General features: G+C 39.2%; 1 pseudogene; it reads left to right on the forward strand.

Moving 5' to 3' along the window:
• Positions 1-26,520, forward strand: LOC142855728 (small ribosomal subunit protein uS5 pseudogene; annotated as a pseudogene).

A 26,520-nucleotide genomic window follows, 5' to 3' on the forward strand; every position in this document is an offset into this window, starting at 1 on the left:
ATGACGGGGACAGAGACCAGAATGAGAACACACAGGTATGACGGGGACAGAGACCAGAATGAGAACACACAGGTATGACGGGGACAGAGACCAGAATGCGAGCACACAGGTATGCTCAGTGCCTGCCTGTAGCTCACTCTTTACACTGTACACATTGCTCTCGTGGAATCAGGGGTATCTTTGTGGACAAGCATTTGGTCAGCCTTTTCCGTGGTCGTGCCTGCTGGCAGGGTGCCTCCAGTATAAAGACAAATCTAACTAGATAGTCCCAGGGTACCGGAGCTGGAGTGGCTTGACTGAAGGGTCTACCCTATGCACCTACTCACTGGGTCTGAGTAGAGAAACACTGGAGGAAATTCTACCCGGAGGAAGTCAAAACAACTTGCGAACATCAACAAAAACCAAAGCAGAGCTTCATCAACGAATGAGGTTTTGGGCTTCACCAGTTTGAATCTCAGGGAGAAAAGGCCTTGCATTCTCATATGCAGCAAATGATCTGCAAAAGGAGAAGCCTTGGAGAAAATCAAACCATCTCAGCTTTCCATAGTCCCAGAAAGGAAGCGAGATAAATTGATCTGCATTGTTATTGATCATAATACTTGCTTTATTACCCCTCTGCTATCTTGCTGTTCTTTTTCCCCTTTCCTGGCATAAACTTTTTATTACTTGATGGTTACTATTTTTAAATGGATGAATTTTTAAAAATTAATGCATCCTACGCATAGTTTAGCCCTTTATTTTCTGTCCCATTTGGTAGTGTGCTTGTTACTTCTATATGTACATTATGTGAATATCTGGTTTTCTTCAGAGTCATTGTTGCTGGCATTTTCTTTCTTTCCTGTAAGTACTTCAAGAGGCAGAAGATAAGAAGAAAGGTGTTTACAGTGAAAGTCTGTCTGGAAGAATGGAAGAGATATCTGCCCCAACCAATGCATAAATCTCAATAAGCCGGGCGGTGGTGGCGCACACCAGTAATCCCAGCACTCGGAAGGCAGAGGCAGGCGGATGTCTGTGAGTTCGAGGCAAGCCTGGTCTACAAAGGGAGTTCCAGGACAGGCTCCAAAGCTACAGAGAAACCCTGTCTCAAAAAAACAACAAAAAAAACCCATAAATCTCAATAGAAACCCAAGAAATGAATGAGCAAGAAAATGTGACTATCCCAAAAGTTTATAGCTCATAAATAGTGGCTTTGATGCATTAAATATATATGAATTGAACTTAATGCATTGAATAAAAATGTATTGAAGTCTTTGAAACATCAGACAAAATATTAAACAATATAATTTTTAAAATGACCAATTACTTCAAAAAAGAGAAAATTGAGCAGATGAGGAAAGAGAAGAAGTCAGTTGAGGATGAAAGAAATGATTTACCAGGATAGAAATTCTGGTGGGAGGTGCTTTGAATAAAAGTTTGGAAGTGGAATACTTTATAAATCCAATTTTTATATCTAAGTGGAATCACCAACACATTAGAATAAGTGGAAGAGGTAATAAGATTGAATGAAGACAAAGGTAGTTTGATGGTTTGCATAAGAATGGCCCCCATAGGCTCATATATTTAAATGCTTGGTCATCAGTATGTGGCTCTACTTGACAGGAATTGGGAGATATGGCCTTGTTGGAGTAGATGTGGCCTTATTGGAGGAAGTGTGTCACTGTGGGGGTGAGCTTTGAGGTTTCAGGGGCTCAAGCAATATAACAATTGGAGCGGCGGGGCTGTATCCCCTGCACCCCCGCCGCCTGCACGGCTAGCTTTAGCTTATGCCCTGAAATAATTACACGGAAACTGTATTCTTTTAAACACTGTTTGGCCCCTTAGTTTCAGCCTCTTAACCCATTTCTATTAATCTATGTAGCACCATGAGGTGCGCTTACCAGGGAGATTCTAGCCTATGTCTGTCTGGAGTGGGAGAATCATGGCGACTCCTTGACTCAGCTTCTTGCTCCTGGAATTCTGTTCTGTTTACTCCTCCCACCTATGTTTTAACCTATGAGGGCCAAAACAGTTTCTTTATTGCTTAACCAATGAAATCAACATATTGATATATGACACTCCCACATCAAAGCAAGACCCGGGGCTTTTTCTGCCTGTTTCTGGGATCCAGGTGTTGAGCTCCAAGCTACTCTCCAGCTCCTTGTCTGCCTGTGTACCACCATGCACCCTGCCTTAAAGATAGTAGGTTCAACCTCTAAAACTATAAGCAAGCCCCAGACAAACATTTTCTTTTATAAGAGATGCTACAATGGTCATGGTCTGTTCATAGCAATAGAACAGTGACTAAGACAAATGGGTACTTATTATAGTAAGATATCAATAAAGAAGATTGAATCCACTATGACTATAGCTTCCATGACTACTGGCTAATATTTAACAGACTAATCTAAGGTTGAAGAAGTGGAGGCATAGAATAAAGTCATATAAAACATATTCAATGAAATTCTAGCAAAAATTCCTAAAATCCATAGAAAGAATGTATATCAAAGAAAAGGAACCTGAAATACACATGACCAGAAAACAATCTCTCCATGTCATGTTCTAGTAAAAAGGGTAAGGGACCAGAAGTAAGAACAAAGGAAAAATAATCAAAGTTACAGGACAGAATAATCATGTTATTTACAAGAGAAACTCAGAATTGCATAGCACCACTCAGCAGAAACTAAAAGGCAAGAAAGCAAAGAAGAAAATATCTGAAGCACTGAAATTAAACAGGATTCATGGTCAAGATTACTGTATCCATCAGTCAACTTTTAGTGTGGTGGAAAAATAAAGACTCCACAAGATAAATACAAAGTAAAATCCTTCACAACCACTAAGACATCATCGCTGGAGAGATGAAGATTCTCTCTGTCTCTCTGTCTCTCTCCCTCTCTCTCTCTCTCTCTCTCACACACACATAAAAACACACACACACACCAGCCAAAATAATCTAGATACATGTAAATGAGTGCCCCCTGTTTTTTTCTCATAGGTGGGGTTTAGAACTCAGGGAGGGGAGGATGGGAATGAACATAGGAGGCTAGCGGTAATGTATAAAAGAAAGGGGAATAAGAAGAATTAGCAAAGTGTGGATGTGAGAGAGTAATGACACATATATAAGTAGACAGTAGATAGGTAGGTAGGTAGATAGAAGATAGATGACAGATGATAGATAGATAGATAGATAGATAGATAGATAGATAGATAGATAGATAGATAGATAGATAGATTATTATTGATAGGTAGTTAAATGGTGACAGATAGAAAGATAGAACATAGAGATATCTGACAAATTCATAATTAATCCCACTCTTACATAACCAATGTATGTGAAGAAAAAGTCGTAAAATAGAATTTTTCTGTTGTTTCCAATATACTCCATAAATATTTTGAATGCAGAAAGGATTAAAATAATATTACTTACCCAATGATCTCCATTAAGGTTCAGTGACATCTAACATGTTATTGAGCAGCTATTCCAAAGCTCAAAGCACTGAGAAGAAATAAAAATCTCTTATACTTGCTAGATGAAACAGAAAACCACAGGCTAAACACTCAAATTGTCTCCAGTATGATTCAGGGGAGTTCCCTGAAACTTACGAGGCAATTATAAAATAACAGCTATTAATGTCCCCTTGTCTCCTTTTTCAAGAAGAAAAAATAAGGATGGTTGCATTTATTTTTCCCATTTCTCTGCACTTTGAATTTCTTCAAGGCCAGGATTGCATTACAGTTACTGCATCCTCCATTGGGATGCAGTCTGACACATAGCACAACACTCCACAGATGGACGGAATAAACAGATGGATGATGGGATTATTAATGCTCATGAGAGGAAGAATTAATTCCTATGACTGGTACATTTAAAGGAAGATCCCCAAAGAAAATGAGAGTTGAGCTTGACACCAAAGGACATATGGGTTTAAAGAGGAAGTGGTCCCCATCATGTAAAGAATTTCTGCAGCCTCCATGTACCTTCCAAGGGGTCATAAGAATATACTTCTGTATGTCAACCCCTATATAGGCAGTATGTATTGATAAGTATTTTTCCGAGAATTTTCCTGAATGCCCCACATCTTCACAGGGCTTCTGATTATCAAGTCTAGCAAGCAGAAGTACTTTAAATTTCAGATCATCTGCCTGTAATGTCAAAATTAAAAATAGTTGGAATTCAATTACATAAAACGTATCTCCTTCTCCTCTCTCTTTGCCATCTCCCCTACTTCAAGTCAATTTGAACAGGGGGGAAACAAAGAATCACCAGGAGAGACTGTTTCGTGGCTTTTTGTGCCCTCTGGTGGTGATTCTAGGGAGCTGCATCAATGCCGTATGCGGTCAAATCTAACAGTATAGAAAGTACTGTGCTCCGGGCTCAGAGGTTATGTTCTCCCATCTGAAATAACAGCCACATAATATAAGGAGTAATTGTGTGGAACGCAGAACAGGTCAACTACACCCACGCTTTCATAGTCCTTCGTCTTTTAGAGGCAACATGGCCTCATGCTAGTTATTAAAAGGGAATATTGTCCCATACAAATGGGATCGTTTCCATTACAGCATTCGATATAAGTTAAAACTGCTACATTATTGTGACATTTTCCATGACAATTCAAATATGATGCCTTTAAGCCCATTAAGCAATGAGATAGCCAGCATTCACAGAAATGTGGTAGTTTTTTGTATGGTGTTTGTAAGGAATGCTAAAATTAAGAAAGTAAACAATTCTATTTTCTCTGAAAATTGTTTCTATTTACAGTAATCAAGATTTTGTTTTCTCCCCTCTCACATGTTGGGAAAGTATTCCGACACTAAGATGGACACCATACCTCAAGTTTATTTTATCCATTTCTTCATTCTTACATGTATACATTTAGATTATATCCACCTTTACACTCTACAACCCCACCAACCCTCACCAACCTTTCTTTCTTCTTCTCCATTTTCCCGTTTCTCCCCCTCCTTTCTTCCCTGTCCTCTTCCTCCTCCTTTTCTTTCTGTTCTCTTTGAAAGCCACTGAGACCAATTAGGATTGCCCATGTGCACCTTGGCATAGTGAACAGGGGTCACTTAGGAGTGGCCATACCAGCCTTTCATTGCCAACAGCTATATGTTACCAGCAAGTGTGTGGGTGTTGGGACTTTTTCCTACCTCATTCTTGCTGGACTAGGGACTGGATTGATCTGGTTCAGGTCAGGCTCAGACACTGAGTCTCTGCTTTCCTGAGTGCAATGGTCCTGCTGTGGTCAGAAGAGAGTATCTATAGCAGCCCTCCCTCGCTTACCTCTGGCTCTCAGGCAAAAGGCGACTGAGGAATGGAATACTAGTCAGGACCAGGAGGGGCTTGACAGAATCTCCCTCAAGTACTGGTAGGTAGAGGTTATAGACAGAAAGAGTGAATGAGAAGCAGAAAAGTTCTTCTCGCCAGGCATCTGCCTCATGAAAGCGTAGTGGGAGTATCTCTGAGGATTGGCAGGTTGCGATTAGTTGAAACTAGTCTGCTCTAATCGGCTGAGAGCTGGAAATTTGTTAAGGTGCATTCTGCACAATAGGCTTTCCTTCGCGTGCTAAGTTGCAATTTGGGGCATAGATTCAAGACCGCAGAAGCTGACTTGAAGCCAACGTCCACCTAACACTGGGTTGTTTCTCCTGCTTCAAGGTAATAAACCAGACCTTCCTCAGGTCAAAATGTTAAGAAAGGTTTTATTCTTCATTGATGGAATTGCTATTTTAAAAAGTAACTATATGAACACTGTCATCAAAGGACATGATAACATGGATGGGGAAAATTTCGCAGCGTCACACCCCTAGACCAAAAAAAAAAAAAAAAACTACAAGCAACTAATACCTTCTGGGAAAAGGAATATTAATCTACCTTATTGGATATATAATGTGGAGTGGTCAGCTTTGAAGTCATATATTCACAAGAAACAAAACTGGACTCAGCAGGTTGTATGTGTGAATGTGTGTGTCCGTGTGTGTCTGTGTGTATATCTGTATGTATGCACATACAGATACATGTGTACATTTGTATGTGTGTAACAATAAGGATAAAAGACAAAGCGGCTGTCAAGTAGAGAAGAGGGGCAGGTGGGAGAGGTGTGAGGGAAGATGGAGGGGCTGAAGTGAGAAGAGGGAATGAAGGAAATGGTGTAATTCTATCCCAGTCAAATAATATTTTTTAGAAAGGATGAAAGTCAAATATACATAGAGATTGTATGAGTCCTTTGAGAATTCCACACAATGTACTTCTTATCAAAATCACCTCTTTCCCTACCCTGGCTCCAGATCCATCATCTCTTCCTTATCTACCGCCCAATTTGTGTCCTCCATTATTTAAACCCATCCAATACAGTTTCAACTTCCTGTATACTCTTGGATGTAGGACCTTCACTGCAGCTTTGTCTACCTACGAGAGACCACGCCCTTAAAGAAAACTAACTTCCCCTTTCCTAGAAACAATCAATTGCCATCAGCTCACTCTCTTGAGGATTTTATGCTCACCTGCCAGAACGTTGTTTGCCTGAGCTTGCACAGATTGTGTCTACTATCTCCAATGCTGTGAATTCCTATGCACAACTCCACCTGTCTCCTTCTTGTCTTGCAGTCTTTCTACCCCCTCTTCCACAGTGAGTGCTGAACTGTGGCAGTAAAGCCTGTGTTGTAGATCTCCCTTAAGGGGCTGACCATTCTGTTGTTGCTTATTGCTTACACCTTTACCAGGTCTAGGACTCAGTATTCATCACCTTCTGCAGGAAAATAAAATGTAGCTTCTCCGATGAGTATTGACAGATATTGGACCTTCAAATGAACTTTAAAACCAAGCCAAGAGTCAGGGGATGAGGGTATAGTTCTGGGATGCAGTGCAGCTCTGTGTGCCATTCCTGGTCCTGGAGAAAAGGGGAAGAAAAAAGAAAAGGAAGGTAGAAAAACTCATTCAAAGCAACTAACCATAAAAAGATAAAAAGACTAGTAGGCCAATAAAATCTCCTTTCCTAGCGACACTGTTATGAGCAGATGGAATAAATGGGCATTATATAGGAGTAAAACTAATAAAGAAAATGATAAAAATGGGATTTTCGGTACCTTTAAGGGACATAATGGCTGCACACACTTTAAGATCTTCCGCGCAATGAGTCATCTGTAAACAACACAGGCAAAAACCTTTCAAGCTGCCCAGAGCACAAAACACAAAGCGTATTCAATGCTTGTCGCCTTACAAGCACCAAATATCTACACATTCATCATACCTAAGACATGCTGTGCACTCTTGCATTAAAAAGAGGAGTTTGGCTAATGGCGTAAATAGTTTTAATGAGTTTTTGGATCATACAAATGCTATCATGGGCAGAATAAGAATACACTTAATTGTTAATTTTTAAAAAAGTAGTGTTTCTAATTCTTGTATGAAACATTTGCATGGTGTGTCTAAGCCGCATTTTGATTCTGGTTCTTTTCATTTTTTTTTCTGTAAAATGTGCAGTCTTTACCTTGTGGAAATTGACAATAAATAAAGTTATGCAAACTTTCAATTCTGCCTACGGCTTAATTTGTGATACAGCTAGAGTTATTTATTTCCTCGTGTCATGGTGACCTCTATTTTAAGGAAAAGATCAGAAAATATTTTTCCTTTTCTGTCTCCAACTTAATTAGCAGTGAGTCATCCATTTATAACACGGAAGCTTAATGAGGATTCAGAAAACTAGAAATGCCGTCTTTAAAAAGAATTTCCCCTCTGTATTCATTTTTATTAATTTGTATTAAAGATTTTATATATACATAAGCTGTGTTTTAATAAAATCCACTTCCACAGCCCTTCATACACAACAATTTTCTCTCCCAAATTCATGCACTCTTATTTCTCAAATTTTCTGTGTCCCCTTAGTGCTCTCTGTAAGACCATCTACTGGAGGATGGGTAGCCTCTCAAGGATGCATCAATGAATAAAACTGACTTTTGCTCCTGGAGGACCTATCAATCACTGAAGGCTCTTCAGAAAGCTGAGGCTTCCTGAGCCATCTCCCGTCTATACCTGGATTAATTCCCACGTGAGCTTGAAATGGTCCTGTGTGTGCAGTTCCGGCTTATGCCATGTCTAACAAACACCACTTCACTGCAGATGTCTGCTAGCGCTGGATATTATGATCTTTCTACTTCCTCTTCCAGGAGGAACCTTGGGCCTTGGAGGGCGGAGTGTGATATGATGTTTTATAGACGATTATATCCAAGAAGGCATAACTTCTAAATTGTACACGTCATACCCATAGCTGGCTAAGCAGGACTACTTCCCACGCATTTCAGATTGTGGTTTATCTTTTGTTTAACAAAATGTAAAATACATATTCTTAAATCAAAACAGTGAATTCTGTTAAAAGAACAGCCAAAACCATTATTTGTTTTTTTTTATTTGTATTCTTTCATAAAAACTGACAGTATTAACATTAAACAGTGATCCTCATAAGATTATTATAAAACCTGGATTTGTATGCAGAAGTTAAGAAGGTTGGAAATCAGGCCCATGTATAATCTTTTCACACAGGTTATTCAAAAGTTGATGTTACCAATGGGATAAATAAGTGCTATTCGCCCTTAGGAATGGGAGTCAATTGTGACAGCTGGGATGACTGTTATTGCCACTTCCCCTAATGTTTCTGCTTTGGCTCAACTGTGACATCTGAATTTTAATGCTTTACTTCTTTAACGTCTACTGAAGGAAAGTGCCCACTGTTCATTTATCTTGTAAGCAAATCCTGAAATGTTCTGAGGTCCAGGGGAAGTCCTTGGTGACTGACTACAAAGCCTGGGAACCTCATCTCCATCTTCTAACTTTGCTGGACAGATGATAGACAAGAGCCCTTTATTGACTGAGCTACACCCTCAGCTCTGATGACCAAATACGGGACTTTTGCTGGTATGCCATTCAAATCCTTTCCTAACTGAATCAAAACCTGTTTTAGGGCAAGAATTGCTTTGTTGAATTGAATTCTGCAATCATTTGGATTAATTTTATACCAAGTCTTTTTAGACTTCATTTCAACACACATCCAGTTTTTGCTTTCACGAATAGTTATTCCATAGAATTATGCTTTCAAACAAGCCTTTCAGTAAGGCTTTATATAAAAGCTTCTCTTCATTTGAATATTTCTTTTACTGATTAAGCTTGTCATAGAATTTGTCTAAGAGTATATTTAAAAAACAGTATTAGGATGTTCTGTCACATTAGCAAAACAATTGCAGTAAGTTCCTTCCTAAAACTTAAACTTCCTCAGCCATGGGGATATACAAACATATGTGTGTGTGTGTGTGTGTGTGTGTGTGTGTGTGTGTGTGTGTGTGTGTGTGTGTGTGTGTGTGAATGTTTATATATATGACTCTCTATGTGCATGTATCTCCATATATATGTATATATATTTATACACATACACACTTTCTCACACACACACACACCTTTATCCATTCTTCTGTTGGACTGTTAAGTTGGTTTTATAAGTAATCTATTGTGACCAGTGCTTTGATAACTGTGCCATGCAGCAGATCTATTTTTAGTTCTTTTAGAAACAGCCATGCAACTTTTAAGAGAAAAAAAGCCCTCCTGGTATCTTCAAAGGAGCCAACAGTCCTGCTGCCAACTGTCTGTGGACAGAACACCTCTAGCAGCTCAGAACCAATTGTAGATCGATGTGAAAGTAATCCCTGGCTTCTTGGAATAAGAACCCATGCTCCAGGTGAAACTGCACCCAGGTAACACCTTGACTCAGCTGGCTTTGTCTATAGAGCAACAACCTATTTCTCATGTCATTTGGCATTTGGTCTTTTCCACTTGATATTGGCCAGAGCTTCTGTATAAAGCATGAGTGTCTCATTTTGAATCCCCAACACCTTAGCAAAATTAAAAAGCTTTGTGCAGCCATGCATATCTGAAACCCAAGGATTATGAATGAGGGAGCAGCCATGCCTTGAGATTTGAGGCCACCTAGGCTAGCTAATTGATTGACTTCATGTTCAGTGAGAGACCTGTCTCAAGAAAGTACTTGCTGGAGGTCTTAGACACTACCAAGGTAGCTACATATAGTACTGCTCAATAACATCTGTACACTGTCTATAAAATATCTGTTTAACAATAAGACACTCTACATCTTTTTATACTCCAATCGAAAGAACCATGGAACAACGCTGTTGAAATCAGATATATACTTTGTTGGAGTAATCAAGATATAGAGCCAGGGATGAAAAGAGGTATTGGATAAAGATAAAGTGATCAGCTAATTAGGAATACATGAATCCCATTTGTCCAGGAGACTGACACTAGTGTCCGCAATTACAAACAAAATAGAAAGCAGAAGGAACTGCAAGGGGTAGAGACAAATCTACAGGGGAAGCTGGACAGTGAATTGTTCCCCTTAGTGAGTGATAGAAGGAGCAGTCAGAAATTCACTAGCATTGCTGACCCCACCAACACACCACCAGTTTGACCTAACTGATGCTGACAGGGCCAGACAACAAGGAAGATAACCACACCTTTGAACTTCCTTGTAGATTCACTAAGGAACACACTATTCTGGGTTATGAAGAAAGTTACAGTAATCATGATATATAACCAAAGTAAAATTAAACACAAAATAAAAATGTGTAAGGTATCTAGAAAATAACCTAATGGGTGGAAATTGAGGATCACAGTAGAAGAAGACACCATACAAGAAATTACAAACTCTGTCTGTTGTTAAATAATAAAATATCTGGGGTCCCCCCGCCCGCAGCAAACTCAGGCGGGTCACAGCAGTGCCGGGCGCCAGCTCTAGGCACCCGAGCAAAAGGCTGCAGCTTCCCACCAGCGGGAGGGCATACACGCGGCTGTGGCGGTGGGTCAGACATATAAACACAGAAAATAGCTATATAAGAATTTATTAACAAGGAGAGAAAGAAATAAAGGAAGAGAGAGAGAGAGGGAGAGAGAGAGGGAGAGAGAGAGAGAGAGAAAGAGAGGGGGAGAGAGAGAGAGAGAGAGAGAGAGAGAGAGAGAGAGAGAGAGAGAGAAGAGAGAGAGAGAGGCCAAAGCCCCGTGTGAGAGGAAAAGCAGAAAGAGAGCGATGTCAGGGCGGGGTCAGGAGTTAAAAGGAGTGGGCGTGGCCAGGGCAGGGACCAAAGGAACAACATTCCCACATCTTGCTTTTAATAAAAAGCAAATAGTTCGGCAAAGGAACAACACCGTCCATATCTAGGAAGGTGAACATCCAAACTGGCTAGGCTCCCACAAAGCCAGCACATTACGTAGGATCAAAACCCCTTGCCATTGTCCTTGGCGTCTCATCAGCTCTCATTGTTCGCCACGTTCAGAGAGTCCGGTGTTATCCCATGCTTTTTCAGTCACAGTCCATCTGGCCTTGGTGAGCTCCCAATAGATCAGCTCCACTATCTCAGTGGGTGGGTGCACCCCTTGTGGTCCCGACTTCTTTGCTCATGTTCTCCCTCCTTCTGCTCCTCATTGCTCCTTACCACAGGGCAGGAAATCCTGACTGCTCTTTGAACTGGAGAGTGAGGGTGAAAGGAGTGGGGGGAGGGGGAGAAGGGTGGGAGGAGGGGGAGGGAAATGGGAGGCTGAGAGGAGGTGGAAACTTTTTTTTTCTCATTTTCTCAATAAAAAAAAGATTTAAAAAAAAGAAAAAGAAAAAAATACTAAAAATACTCAAGATGAAAATTATTTCAGTTTTATAAATGAACAATACCCTTATATGGTTGTGAAAATAAAAGGTTAACATAATTGAAAAAAAAGAAATTACAAACTGCTATTACTTAAAGGAACATCTCAAAAAGCACATAAGAGAACAACAGTGCATATGTCTAAAACAAAAACAAGTATTTATTTTATACAACAGTGAAGGCTTTGCATAATAAGCCAAACTCTTGCTTTAGGAAATAATTATAAAGTAATAAAGTTAAATCTAAAGTAAGTAAAATCATTTTATATTACAAATTAAAATTGAAATAAAAATTTAACTTTAAGCTATAAACATTTACAACATACGCAATAGATAAACTGTTCATCTCATTATTGGGAGCATATCTCATAAAATTTACACAGTTAACCTGCAAAAATGTAGATATTAACATTCACATATAAGAAATTCTTAAAAATTAAAACTATACTGGGATATAAAATTCCTTAGTTTTATGATTAATCCATTGCTTACTTATTTTTATCACATATAAAAATGGCAAAGAAGGCTCACGCCTTTAATCCCAGCACTCGGGAGGCAGAGGCAGACGGGTCTCTGTGAGTTCGAGGCCAGCCTGGTCTAGAAGAGCTAGTTCCAGGACAGGAACCAAAAAAGCTACGGAGAAACCCTGTCTTGGAAAATCAAAAAAAAAGGCAAAGAAGTCACAAACATTTCCAGGTACCAGGTGTGTCTGATGAATATCATGTGGATGTGAATATGAAATTAAGACACAAGATCTCAGCAGTTTTAGAGATGATTCCTTAACTAGGACTAATTTATGTACAATATCTACCAAGTCCAGAATAAGAGATGAAAATTCACATTTCAAACCAACTTCTCTAGGCACCCCAATGCAGCATTAACACGAAGGGTCAATTAATGAAATTCATTAAGACCACAGGAGTACAGAAGGCACAAGTGTTGGCTAATGAAAACCAAGGATGCATACAAATGTGATCGGGAAGCCATTCATTTTATAAGTTAAATTATAATGTGAGAAAAGAATATATAATCAGTCATTTTTATTCTCTGATACATTACTTGAGCATTCTAGTTGAGAGAAAAAGCTGGGTGCCCTCTTAGAGTCCCATGGCACTACAGTTCTGTCCCCTGTCTCATTATGGCTGCCAATTTGCAAGACTGTCCACAGTTCAGAGATATTATTCAGCCCAGCACTCGGGAATGGACCAAATGTCTAAGAAAGTCTAAAGCAAAATAAATACTATTTTATGTTTATATAACTAAATCAAATTATCAGGACAATATCTAAAGGGAGTTATTCTGACCTTGACCCATACTTTAATAATCGGCTGCTCTATGGGACAGCAAAAGTTCAAACATTTAAGCTGAGGACGTGCTCAAATTTTCATTTTAATTCCAGAACTAATTCAGTTTTACAGGCTTACTCACTCACATGTACTTAAGTATTCAAAATTGTCTGCTCTCTAAAGCACACAAGAAGATGATTCCTCAGACCTTCAGTATAGACGAATATACATATGTAAATATTTATAAACATTGGAATGATGAGCTGTAATAGACTTCAACCAACTTAATTTGAGGAATATAACTTCCTTAAAATGAATACATTTCAGACAGAAGAAGGTGGAATTTAGTTGGCACCTGTACAAGAATTAAAGGACATGCATGTATAAACAGAAGCATATCTATACACCTTAAATCTCACAGACAGGTTGGGAAGATCTGTAGGCAGAGGCTGCTTATTCATTCCCAGCCACCCAGACCTGAAATAATTACATAGAAACTGTATTATTACAACACTGTTTGGCCTATTAGTTCATACTTTTTATTGGCTAGCTCTTATATCTTAAATTAACCCATTTCTATTAATCTGTGTATCACCACGTTGTTGTGGCCTACAACAAACTGGCCAATCTGGTTTTTTTTTAAATCCTACATATTTACTTTTCTTTTTAGATTTTGGCCATGAATTCTGACAGTAGCTATGGTGTGAAGTTCCTCTTCAGTTCTTTTCTTTTCTTTTTTTTTTTTTTTTTTTGAGAAGACATAACACTCAGTAAGGTCTGTGATCTTATTAGGTCTTCCTCGCCTGTGTTCACAGGTAGAACAAATGCTGACATTTTCAGGTTTTGTTTTTTCCAATTTAGAGCATCCCTTGATATTAACAAGACATGGCCAGTTTGTTGTTCTGTATGTCTTTAATGGATAAGATCCCCACGATAAAATTATGGAGTTTAACATGAAACATTGTGTTCTGCCTCTGCAGGGTTGTCAAATGAGAGTTCTATTACAGCAGATGGCATGAACACACACCTAACAAAGCTGCCCACAAACATTCAAACTAAGTCCTTGAGGAGAAATAAGGAAAAAAAATACTTAAACTAGAACTGTCATGGGTCCCATTTCTTTTTCTAAACCTTCCACATCAGAGATCAGGACCAGCAGTTGCAGAACACTCTTCCCCGTTTAAACCAGATTCTAGCTACTTCCTATTGGGTGTGAAGCAACGAGAAATAAGACTCCAGTACTTGGCCCCATTTAGTGGTCCTCAGCAGCCTGAGGGGGGTCCTTCTATCTCTGCCCCCTGATGTCCTGAATCCATTCTGGGAATCTACTTATAAGACCTTGTATACTCGCTTCTTGGTTCCACAAACAACAGACCTTGTTCACGTGTGGTACTTACTCCATCCTATTTTAGTTTCAACAGCATCCGTCAGTGCTAACCTGTGCACCTGCTGTCTGGGAAAGCCTGCCCAATACAGTTTTAGGTACTTCATCTGATTCATCTGTGCCCTTTGGGACAGTAATTAGGTAAAATTTGATCATACACCACTCAGGTCACTTCATTTCATTCTTTTTAATATTTTGCTTGCATGTTTGTTTTTTCTGTTTACTTTGCATATCTGAGATATCCCCCACAGCACTGTTAAGCTTATCCAATGTTTCCACTTGTGTGGATTTTGTTTAGCATTTCATGAAGTTTACTTCTCATTGCTAGAACTCCCTTTAGGTTCTTATTTTATAATTTTCCTCCAAAGAAAGTTTCTGTTTTTCTTTATTGTGATCCATTGCTTCTTATGTCTCTGTTGACTGCCTGGAACATCTGGTTCATCTCGGAATATGGAGGGGTTTTTTTTGCTGCCTTTGTCTTGATTTTGGTACAGTCAAGACAGAGTAGACTGCAGCATCTACCTGATCTGATGCTGGGCTTCATCACACATGGTTGTACTACTGGCATATGCTTTTGATACTAGGTTTGTTTCTTCTTTATCCTACAATGTGTCTACCTCATTTCCACATAGTCCTAAGATTCATCACTAACTAAGCAGAAAAGTCCTCATTCTTAATTCATAATCACAGTGGCTTCCTGACTTAGTGGCTGAAGCCCGCAAACTGAACTCTTAAAGTCTTCCAGTATGACATATCTTTGAATATTTCTGCTAATCTTTTAACCTTACATCTTAAAATGACTTTGTGGAGTTACAATCAATCGATGCAAAATCAAAATACCAAACAAAGGCTATGTAAGTTTCCCCTTTCCTCCACATTCCGAGAATATCGTAGACTTTCACTTCTTCTAATACTTTTCAGCCCTGTACCTCTCTGATTTCCTGCCCATCATCCCGACTAGCACTCTCTTCCCTTGGAATCAACTTCCAACTTCCTGCACCGGAGAAGTCAGAATCTCCAGTTAGATAACCTGAGCTAAAGTGGTCTTCCACTTAGTGGTCCTATGTTGTCGAGGATCACATGGCTATTCCACCTGGTATCAAGTATGTAAATATTGTTTCTTATACTTTGTCTGAAGTAAGAAGCTTCATGCCTCATAGTCAACTGCACTAATTAGTTTATTAGGTCTGTATAATACAGTTACCCACTTGCCTTACATGTTTGGAATCCACATTTCTTCACACATGATAAATATGTTCTCTTTAAAACTTGTAGTAAGAGTAAGAATTTTGAAAAGCAAAGTTATATTGCTAACAGTAATAAATTCACAATAAACTTTTAGATTCCTCCAATATACCAGGCATCCTGTGTATCTCACATTTGAAATTCTCATTATTAATCAGAAACTTAGAAATCTAGAAGACCAGTACTCTCCCCATTTTAATTGTGAGAGAAATAAAAAAAACAGTAAAATTGCCATCAAACTTTCACACACAGCTTCGTATTCAGGAAGAAGACTAAGGGGTGTGTCCTTAAAGCTTTCACTGTGCTGTCATTCAAGAATACTGAAATAATATGGAAATTGAGAAAGGACAACAGAGTGATTAGCACTCAGAAAAGAGGATTTAGGAGAAAATTTGTGAAAAGTCATACAACAGAGCATAACGTTAATTAATATTACCAGCAGAACAAAACGAGAAGAAAACAAGCGTTCCCAGAAATACTCACAGTTAAGAAGGTACCAGGAAAAAAAAATGAGCTTAGCAATTCATGCATAGATGAGGGAAATTAATGACTATAAATAACTAAAAGTTTAAATGAATTCATTATTTGGTCTTTGAAGGAAGAAACAAGGAACACAAATCCCTAAAATTGGATGCTAGCAAGAACTGGTATGAGATTTTCTGCTTATGAAAGATTTGTAAATCATCAAGGAGCTACACTATATTATTTAAAATTCTTAGGGGATTAACTACCACCTCTAGGGATTAAGACAGCTTTGGAAAGATCAGTCATTTCTGGCAGGACATTTGAAACAAAATGAACCATGGGTCTTAGAGAGCAGACTACTGGCTAAGAGTCTTAGAGCCAAATGGCAAACACATTGACCTGGGTCTGTTCATTTCTCCTCTTGGGTCCTCTGCTCTTCCACATGTCCAACAGAGACCTAGATTTTACAATAATTCACACACTTTCTAAACCTGTATGCTCAATGTGACACTGAAAACATTGAAATAAAATCAATGTAAACTAAGTCAATTGGGTGCATAGTACTTACCTAAATTACACTGCATTATATTAAAATTGGTTATGAATTACTATGATTTAAATGTGTCCCCTCAATTCATATGTGAGTGATATTTAAAGCTGGAATCCTTGAGAGAACACTGAGGCTTATGAAGTCTGCCCTTAGAGAGGTCAAAATCTATTTGTGAATTAATGGGTAAACAAGTTAATAGCTTATAGACAGTGACTTGGTTATACACAAAAGTTGTCTCTGGCAAGCTTGATCTGAGTACCCTCACCAGATTCCAGCTCCATGTTCTTGGGCACATTAAAGATATCTTTATTTTATTGTCTCAACTCTTTTTCAATTGCAACAGATAGAGAAGCAAATCAAATATTAACAATAAACCCCTTTAGGCCTTAAATCAATCACACAGCTAATCTAGAAATTAATCTAGTGATGGATTCAAAATAGGGCTGGTACTCACTGAAAAATATTTTACACTTTATTGAAATTTTGACTAAGGTCATTCCAGTCAATAGTTGTAATGGAAACTGTGCTTACTTTTTCCAGCTGCCTAGACCCAAAAATCACACAGAAACTATGTTAATTACAACACTGCTTGACTGGACTCGGGCATATATCTATCTAGCTCTTACATGTAAAATTAACCCATTTCTATTATTTTATATTTTACCACGATGCTTGTGGTTGGTTACCTGCTGTTTCTTGAGTGGCTACATGATGTCTTTCTCTTTCAGCAGCTACATGGTGGCTGCCCACTATGCCTTCTTTCTCCCTGCATTTAGTTTAGTTTTCCTGCATAACAATATTTGGCCCAGCCATAGGCCAAAGCAGTTTGTTTTTTAAACAGTGATGATAAAATATATTCACAGCATACAGAGGGAATCCCACATCAGCTTCCCTTTTCTATAAAAATAAAAAGACAGGTTTTAACTTTAACATAGTAAAATTATATATAACAAAACAAGTATCAAGCAAATTATAGTTATAATATTCAGTCTATTTGTATATGGCCAAATTTTAAAAATTCTATCATCTATTTTATCTTTGGAAGTCTAAAGTTTCATACCTAATTTATCTTTTATCATAACTAAGGAAAACTATAAATATAACTATGTCTTCAATTTAATCAAAGCCTCCAGAAGGATATAATACCACCTAAGTAAACAGGAAGTAATTGCAAACAACTTCCAAAACTCTAGAATTGACAGAAATATCTCATTGCCTGGACAGTCATCCAAAGTTCTTCTGTTTTGTTGGGGCATCCAATCTTCAACCTACAGTATCTGGCAGACTTTTCCATTAAGCAGGAAATTTGGACATCTGTTCTGCCTTATAATGACAAAGTCCATCAGTTGCTCTGTGTCCAACATAATGTCTAGCAAACTCTCATGAAGCAGGAACCCTGAACGACTGTCTCAACTTCTTTTGTCAAGTTCAGTAGTCATTTTTTCTTATAACTCCTGCATATCCAGTTTACACAACATACCATCTAGCAGTCCAGGATAGAGCAATTTCTTGCCCAAATGACTAGCCTTGTCACATTGAAAGCAAATTCCATAAGGAGTTTCTTCAATGTCCATCAACATCTCTGAAGTACTTGGTGATGTCAGAAGCAGATATGTCTCACTGTCAAGAAAAGTCTAAGTTCTTAAAACCTTTTAAATGCCATATTCTGTAGGTCTTTGAAATATTGAAGATTATTTCTCAAAATAAAATATATCTCTGTATATCTAGAAAACCTAATTAATGTAATTAAAAGTTTGATTATTACAGATGACTCTCTATTAATATGTATTTCTTAACTATTCATTACATTTTTAAATGAGCTGCACAATCACAATACCTTAAATAAGAACAGAAATACACATATACAATGTAACAAAATCGACCTTAAATTTGTATCAGTAGACCAAGGTCCATACCAACCTTCATCTCCCCCTTATTTTGTTTAGAAATTGACTATGACATTAATCATTTATAACCAACCCTTTTTAAAATAAAAATAAACATTTATAACAATCATTTTGAGAATTTTGGTGTAGTTTTCTCCAAGATGCTTCCTGCTGTTTTGGGAGGTGAAGTATTTTGAGGATTCATCGAGACCCTTCAGGGGGACTTGTTCCATAAAGCTACATTAGCCTGGAAGGAATCCACAGGTCCTCATCCTCTGTGGAAACAAAGACAGAACCTCTTTTCCAAAGATTCAAATATATCCTTAGATTCAAATTCTGAAGTCAAGATACTTTTAAAATATATATGTTGGTTTAGTCTAGCAGCCCCCAGAATCAAATGTCTCTCTGTAGTCAAAAAATGCAAAGAAAACACAATAATATGCATAATCTAGACTCTCTGTGTATTTTTTATTTTTATGAGGCTTATTTGTTTTGTATTATTTTTACTGTCTCTTTAAATACTTTCTTTTATAACTATTTTTAAAACTATTTCTTTTTATAACTGTCTACACTCTTTTTTCTCCCAAGCCTACATATATTTTTTAAATACATTGTGTCTCATTTAGTGGTCTTTTGTGTCTGAATCTCTCCTACTCTGTATCTGAAATCTGTTGAGGTTTTTTGTCCTGCCTGGTTTCTGTTCTCCCACCAGGTCCCACAGCTATTTAGCCCCAAAGAAATCACACAGAGATCTATATTAATGATAAACTGATTGGCCCATTAGCTCAGGCTTTTTACTAACTCTTATAACTTATATTAACCCATTATTCTTATCTATGTTAACTATGTGGCTCAATACGATTTCAGCAGGGCAATCACATCTTCCTTCTTCTGTGGTTGGGATGAGACTGAGGAGTAATGGGATTCCTCCTTCCCAGAATTCTCCTGTTCTCACTTACTTGCCTATACTTCCTATCTGGTTGACCCACCTATACTTCCTGCTTGACTACTAGCCAATCAGCATTTATTTAAAACGTAATTGACAGAATATAGACAATTGTCCCACACCACTTCTCCCCCTTTAAAAAAATAAAATAACATCCATAATCCATTTTTGGGGAATGTGGGCATAGTTTTCCAGGCTACTCCATGCTGGTTGGGGTGCTGATAATCTTATGGGGACTTAAAGAAAATTTTGAATTATGATCAAGTCTTGACTGGAGTATCTTGTGAGTCTTGATCATCTCAGGCAGCAGTCTTGAATCTGTTCTGGATGTAGAACTCAGACATCTGGGCCATCTGTTCCTACTGGAGATTTCTCAGGTGGTCTTCCTTGATCAAACATGTTTTTTTTTTAAACTCAGAATGAATCCATAGCCTCTCATTTTCTGTGGAAACAAAAGCAAAATCTCTTCTCCAAAGTCAAAGTATTTTCAAAATACCTATCTTGGATTAATTCATCAGCATTTATAAGCAAATATCTTTTAGAGCTGTAGCCCCTTCCTCAGCATTCAAACATTCAAAGAACACAATAACATACAGTATCCAGATTTTCTGTGTATTTTCCATCTGAAATCCTTTTTTGACAAGGGACACTTTTTAAAACTGGTAAGCAGCATGGTTGCTGCAGCCATGGATGCTGGCTCTGCCTCTCTTGATCTTTTAATATAGCAGAGGTACATTCACCACCAGCTCTGGGACTGCCCTCTGAGAGCTATGCTCACAACCTCAACTCTGGGAGGGAATTTGCAGCACATAAACCTTTTTTTGCCTGAATAAAAGCCAAATCTTCCATACAGTAGTCCACGAAGCCAGGACATATCTCTGTGTATAGTGGTGGAAATTTGCCATGCTCTCCTGGCTGTGCATGCCTAGAAGACACAATCTGGCCACTTGATTATAAAATATTTATAAATTTCCATGTATAAGCAGATATCTAATTATAACAACAAGATTTTACAGATGTATAAAAAGATTAGTAGACTCAGTATAGTTTTTTGTTAAAAATATATAAAAATTAGCACATATTAAAACTTTCCTATGTAACCTACCAAATTATAGCCTTTAGAACAAATTTGACATTTGTGTGTGAGCATGAGCCGTGTGCGTGGCAGACAATCTTGGTGGCCGTTCATTATATTCTGTCCATCTTGTTTTGTTTCTTGTTTCCTTTTAAAATCAGCCTTTACATTTACTTATTTCTGTTTATCCATGTCAGGGCAGGATGGGTGTGTGCACAGCAAAGAGCTCTCAGTATGTATGCCATCGTGCAAAAGGCACAGCATATGTGTAAATGTCAGAAAACAACTTTCAGGAAGTTAGCTTTCTCTTTTCATCATGTGGCTCCAGGCATCAAATGCAGGTCATCTGCCTTGGCATCAAGTTCCTTTTCCAGCCATCTTGCTATACCCTGGTCCCATTTTGTTAGTGACCTGGAAGATGCCAGTCTACCCAGTGAGCGCCAGGGGGCTTCTTTTCTTGCTTCTCCCTCAGGAGTGCTAGGATTACAAATGCCTACTGAGTTTTTTGTTTGTTTGTTTTTAATATGATTTTTATGGATTGAACACATGTGCTCAGTGCTTGGAAAACAAGCACTTTGCTGACTGATCCTTCTCGCCAGCCATATTTTCCAATTTCTTTCCATTTAAAATTTAGAAGAAAGCAATGTTATTCCTTTAGCTTTAATTATTTCATATTTTTTTAACTGAAGAAAACGTGCATTGTTCCCTCTCAAACATCTGTGCTGGATAGTATAAACAAATGAAAGTGAATAAAATGTGTTTGTGCCTTAAAGGAACTTTTCGAAGCTAAGTGTGACCATAATAGAGAAAACAGTATCCTTGGGTTGGAGATAGCACCCTCTGAGAGGGTGAAAAGTAACATTCCAGAGGATTCAATGTTTAACTGGGTTTGAAAAAGGCAAGTGTCTTGACAGAAGGAAAATGTGGGAGGAAGCTAGCCCAGACAAGCAGGCAGCTAGGTATAGCTTAGAACATAGTCCTGTGCTAAATGCCCAGAAATGTCCATGGGAACATGGGGAGTCCATTCTTTTCAAATCCAAAAGAAAGTGTAATTCACCATTAAAGAGTTAATCGTGCTTATCTCAGAGAGCCATATGGAATTGTTGAAATCTTCCAACATACCAAGAGATGTCAGTGGAACGGTTGTAGAGGAAAGCAACAATAACAGCAACAACCCATCAGTTTTGTAAGGCGTTAGATTTGTGACAGATCAGAAAGGATGAACAAAGATGAGGATATGTAAAGCATGGGTAAAGGCAAGTTTTCACAGAGATGTAGTAGGAAGTGGGTGTGGTCTTTCTTTGTGAGTTCGTTCTTAGGGGCCTGGCAAGCTATCCATAGCCCACAGGTTCCAGCCAATCCTGATTGCTGAGTTATGCCTGAGTTGTGAGACTCCTGCCACCCCGCCCCTCATGCAAGCAAGTCCACCACAGAGCCGACTTCCCATTCAGTTACCCAAGGTTTTTTTTTTTTTTTTTTTTTTTTTTACGGTACAGGCTTGAAAGCAGGGGCTTTTTCCCACTCACCGACTAAGTGGATGCTCACAGCACAGGGAGTCTTTAAGGGGAAAAATCTCAAGTAGGGAGTTACATGCCTTGGAATTATCAGATTGCAAGACAAGAGAGGATTCTTGTAACAAACAAAAAACAAATTTTTTTTTTTCTAGCTTCTGGATTGGCTGTCTTCAAGTCTCTGGGAAGTCAGGTAGCTTTGGGGCCTGTTGTGGCTTTTCTCTGAATTCACAGGCATACATGGGATGGGGCACCTTGGCTAGGGTGCCTTCTAGGTTAGGCTCTCACAAAGATGGGGCCTGGGCTTTAAATGGCCTCAGTCTTGTCTCTTCAGCTGTGTCCATTGCCTTCCTTTCTTTCATTGCCTGAGTGGTCTTCTGGGCTGTTCTTCAGTCTCACCTGACCACTACCCTTTTCCAGATCTCTGATTCCGTTTTCTCCTTTGAGTGTGGCTAGACCTCTTCTATCTACTAAATCCTAGTTTCCCGATCAGGCATTGGTGATCCAAAGTTCTTTAGGTGATATCGAACCCTATCAAAGTTGGCTAAGCCAATTCACAAGCATCCCTAATGCAAAAGACACTCGTTCAGAAAGCCACAGAGCCAACTCCTACAACACAAAGAATTTTGCTAAGTAGAATCATTATTTTTGTAAAATACAATGATTTTGAAAAGGCTCCACCTTACTGTTCAAAGTTTCCACACTCTACACTCAGCTTCAAAACACCTGTAAAATGTTCTATTCTGTTGTATCTCTTTCTTTGAATATTTGTTAGAATGTTTGACTTGTTATACTATATACCTTATTATAGTAAACACTTTTGTATCTCCCCCTCAATCCCAAAGAAAGTGTAAGAGAGTAAAATCATTTTCATTGTGTTTGGCACCCATAGGAGATAGTCAAGAAATGATGGATAAAGTAAAAGACAATCCTATAATAAGGAATTTATTGAGTCAGATACTCAGGTTTTACTAGCATGCTTCATTTATTTAATTTTGCTCATTCGAGCTTGAGTCTCACTATATAGCTCAGCATGGCCTTGGATTTCCCAATCCTCCTATCTCTACTTCCCCAGTGCTGAGACCGTACACCTGTTTTACCATACAGCACAGTAAAGTGTTGACCAACAGATTGTGTGGCTTTTTCAGGAAACCAAGAGAAGGCAAATTCAAGGAAATCCAGGCTAAGCTGAGGAAAGATTTGATCAGGCAAAACGGGCACTCCCCATGACTCCAGTGAGCAAGGCTAAGTTGATCTTTCCATCTTTCCCCATGCCTGCAGCGAGCAAGGCTGACTATATCTTTGCCTAGGCTAGTCATCTTTCATCTGTGGAATCACCTCTAACGATTCATCTGTCATCAGAATACAGGACTGTTATCTTCTTTAAGGGGGCACCCCTAAAGACCTCGCTTCCTTCTTCCAGGGCCCAGGTAAGTTTCTACCACCTCCCATGGCAGCATTGCCTGGCAGCAGAAGGCTACCATAAGGGCCGTTGTAGGACACCCAGCCATGAAACAGCAGCAGCTCTGCAGGATGGATAATATAGAACAGCAACAGCAAAGATGACCAAATCCTCTCACAAAGATTTCACGGAAAAGGAAGCTCCATGAAAACCTTGATTTTCACCCAGGAATACCCAAGCCAGACTTCTAGAAGATCCTGAAGAATAACATTGTGTTGATTTCAGCCACAACCTTAGAGGTGATTTTTGGACACAACGGTCCCAGTGAGCAAATGACAAAGGAAGCGAGGTGAACGCCTTTACTGGAGCTGGGGAATTTCAGTTGCTGCTCCTGTACAGCAGGAGTTGATTGCATGAGATTCTGATTTCAGACCAAGTTGTTTGGAACATTTGCAGATTTGGAACATTTACAGATTTCTGGAAACAGCATTTTTATGTTACCTGTTGTTAAATAGAAAACCTAAAGGCTCAAAATGAATTACAAAGTAAGTTTTGAATCTGATTCTTGCTGTTTCTACAGATATTCTTTTCAGTTGCTATTTTTATTTCTAGAAATATCTGTGAAAAGAAGAGCCAGATGTGAAATAGCATAGAAAATAGTTTAAGATGGAAAAAAAAACTTCATTAATCATTTTGTCTTAGGAAAATGTGTAGGCAAACTTCAAAATCTGCCCCAGAGTAAATTATAAAGACAGTCCTTAATGTGTAGTGTCTCTTGAGATCATTATTTTTCCTCATTAGAAGTAAAACATTAATGTATTTAAGAAAGAATATTGTTGCTGCGTGTGGTGGCTCATTCCTGCAAGCCCTGTGTGATAGTTTGAATGAGAAATACCCTCTAACCCATAGGCTCACATCTTGGAACTCTTGTCCCTTGATGGTACTGCTTGATGTAACTTTTAGAAGGGGCATAGATACGGCCTTGCTGCAGAGACTACACCACAGGAGGGTGCTTTGAAAGCATGTAGTCTTGTCTAAGGCTGTACCACCCTGAGCATGCTCAGTTTCATCTGAAAGTTTAGCGTCTTGCCCCACACCTGTTTCCCCCTCTCTCTGCTTTGTTTTTGTGGTTGAAGATGTGATCTCTCCGTTTCCTACCCTGACCTCTGGCTTCCTCTTCCAGTATGGACTTTCTTTTTAGAACTTTAAGCCAGATAAATCTTTTCTTCCATAAGTCAACTTCAGTCATGGTGCTTTATCTCAGAAATGAAAAGAGTCAAGAGTATAATGAATTCACATAACTTCAAGACAAGTCTAGGCCGGGCAGTGGTGGCTCACGCCTTTAATCCCAGCACTTGGGAGGCAAAGGCAGGCGGATCTCTGTGAGTTCGAGACCAGCCTGGTCTACAAGAGCTAGTTCCAGGACAGGCTCCAAAACCACAGAGAAACCCTGTCTCGAAAAACAAACAAACAAACAAACAAAAAAGACAAGTCTAGACAAGCTAGCGTGTTTGAGGCCAGACTTGTCTACACAGCAAGACCCTGTCTCAAAAACAGAAACGAAAAGAAATGTAGGACCAAAAGAAGGAGAGAAGGAAGAAAAGAAGAACAAAAGGGGATAGGAAAACAATAAATACGGATTAAGAACCAGATGATCTTCCTGATGTTGTAGCCTCTGAATAGGTTTAGGTTGAATGCTCACCACAGTTCTGAATTTACAGGGTTCCATAATCACATGAATCATTGTGTGTGAACACATAACATTGCCACTCACCAAAAGAATATAGTAAACAAACTGCAAATGTGAAATATGAAATTAAGATTATATTTAGATATGAAAAATATCTTATACAAAGCTAAAGAAAGAAGAAGCAGTTGTGGGGTGCATGATTGTAACCCCAACACTTGGCAGGTGGCAGCAGGAGATTTGGATTTTGAAGTAGCCTTGATTTAATAATGATTTGAGGGTGGCCTAATCTAAACGAGACCTTGTTTAAGAAAAAAAATTATTACAGAAATCAAGATTACAACAGGACTATGAAAACAAATGAACAGTGCCAAATATTATACCTTAAACAGAACTCATAAGAAAGGAGGCATTTTAAAACAAAACTTTCAAGAAAACAAAAATAGTCAAAATGATACAAGTGACAGATCTAGGAGAGAAAACCAGGGCGTGAATAGATTATAAGCCTGTCACGTGGCTTCTTCTTCTTCTGAAAAACACCAAATAGTGGAAGATGCCGGTGCAGCAGGAGGGCCCGGAGTACCTGGGGCCCCAGGATTAGGAGGATTTGGTGGCGGTCTAATGGGCCTAGACCGTGGTCAAGGCCGTGGCCTAGGCAGAGGCCACGGGGCTCGCGGAAGTAAAGCTGCAGACAAGGTGTGGATTCCGTCACCAAGCTGGACCGCCTGGTTAAGGACATGAAAATCAAATCCCTAGAGGAGATCTACCTGTTCTCCCTGCCCATTAAGGAGTCTGAGATTATTGACTTTTTCCTGGGAGCTTCCCTAAAGGATGAGGTTCTGAAGATCATGCCCATGCAGAAGCAGACTAGGGCAGGCCAGAGGACCAGGTTCAAGGCTTTCGTCGCTATTGGAGACTACAATGGTCACATAGGTCTCGGTGTCAAGTGCTCCAAGGAGATAGCCACTGCCATCCAAGGGACCATTATCTTGGCCAAGCTTTCCATTGTCCCTGGGCGGAGAGGCTACTGGGGGAACAAGATTGGCAAGCCCCACACTGTTCCTTGCAAAGCGACAGGCCGCTGTGGTTCTGTGCTGGTGCGTCTCATCCCTGCCCCCAGAGGCACTGACATAGTTTCCGCTCCTGTGCCCAAGAAGCTACTGATGATGGCTGGCATTGATGACTGCTACACACCAGCCAGGGGCTGTACTGCCACCCTGGGCAACTTTGCCAAGGCCACCTTTGATGACATCTCTAAGACCTACAGCTACCTGACCCCAGACCTCTGGATAGAGACTGTGTTCACCAAGTCTCCTTATCAGGAATTCACTGACCATCTTGTGAAAACCCACACCAGAGTCTCTGTTCAGAGGACCCAGGCTCCTGCTGTGGCCGCCATATAAGGGTTTTT

Source organism: Microtus pennsylvanicus, chromosome 8 (genome assembly GCF_037038515.1).
Source record: "Microtus pennsylvanicus isolate mMicPen1 chromosome 8, mMicPen1.hap1, whole genome shotgun sequence".
Classification (NCBI taxonomy): Eukaryota; Metazoa; Chordata; class Mammalia; order Rodentia; family Cricetidae; genus Microtus; species Microtus pennsylvanicus.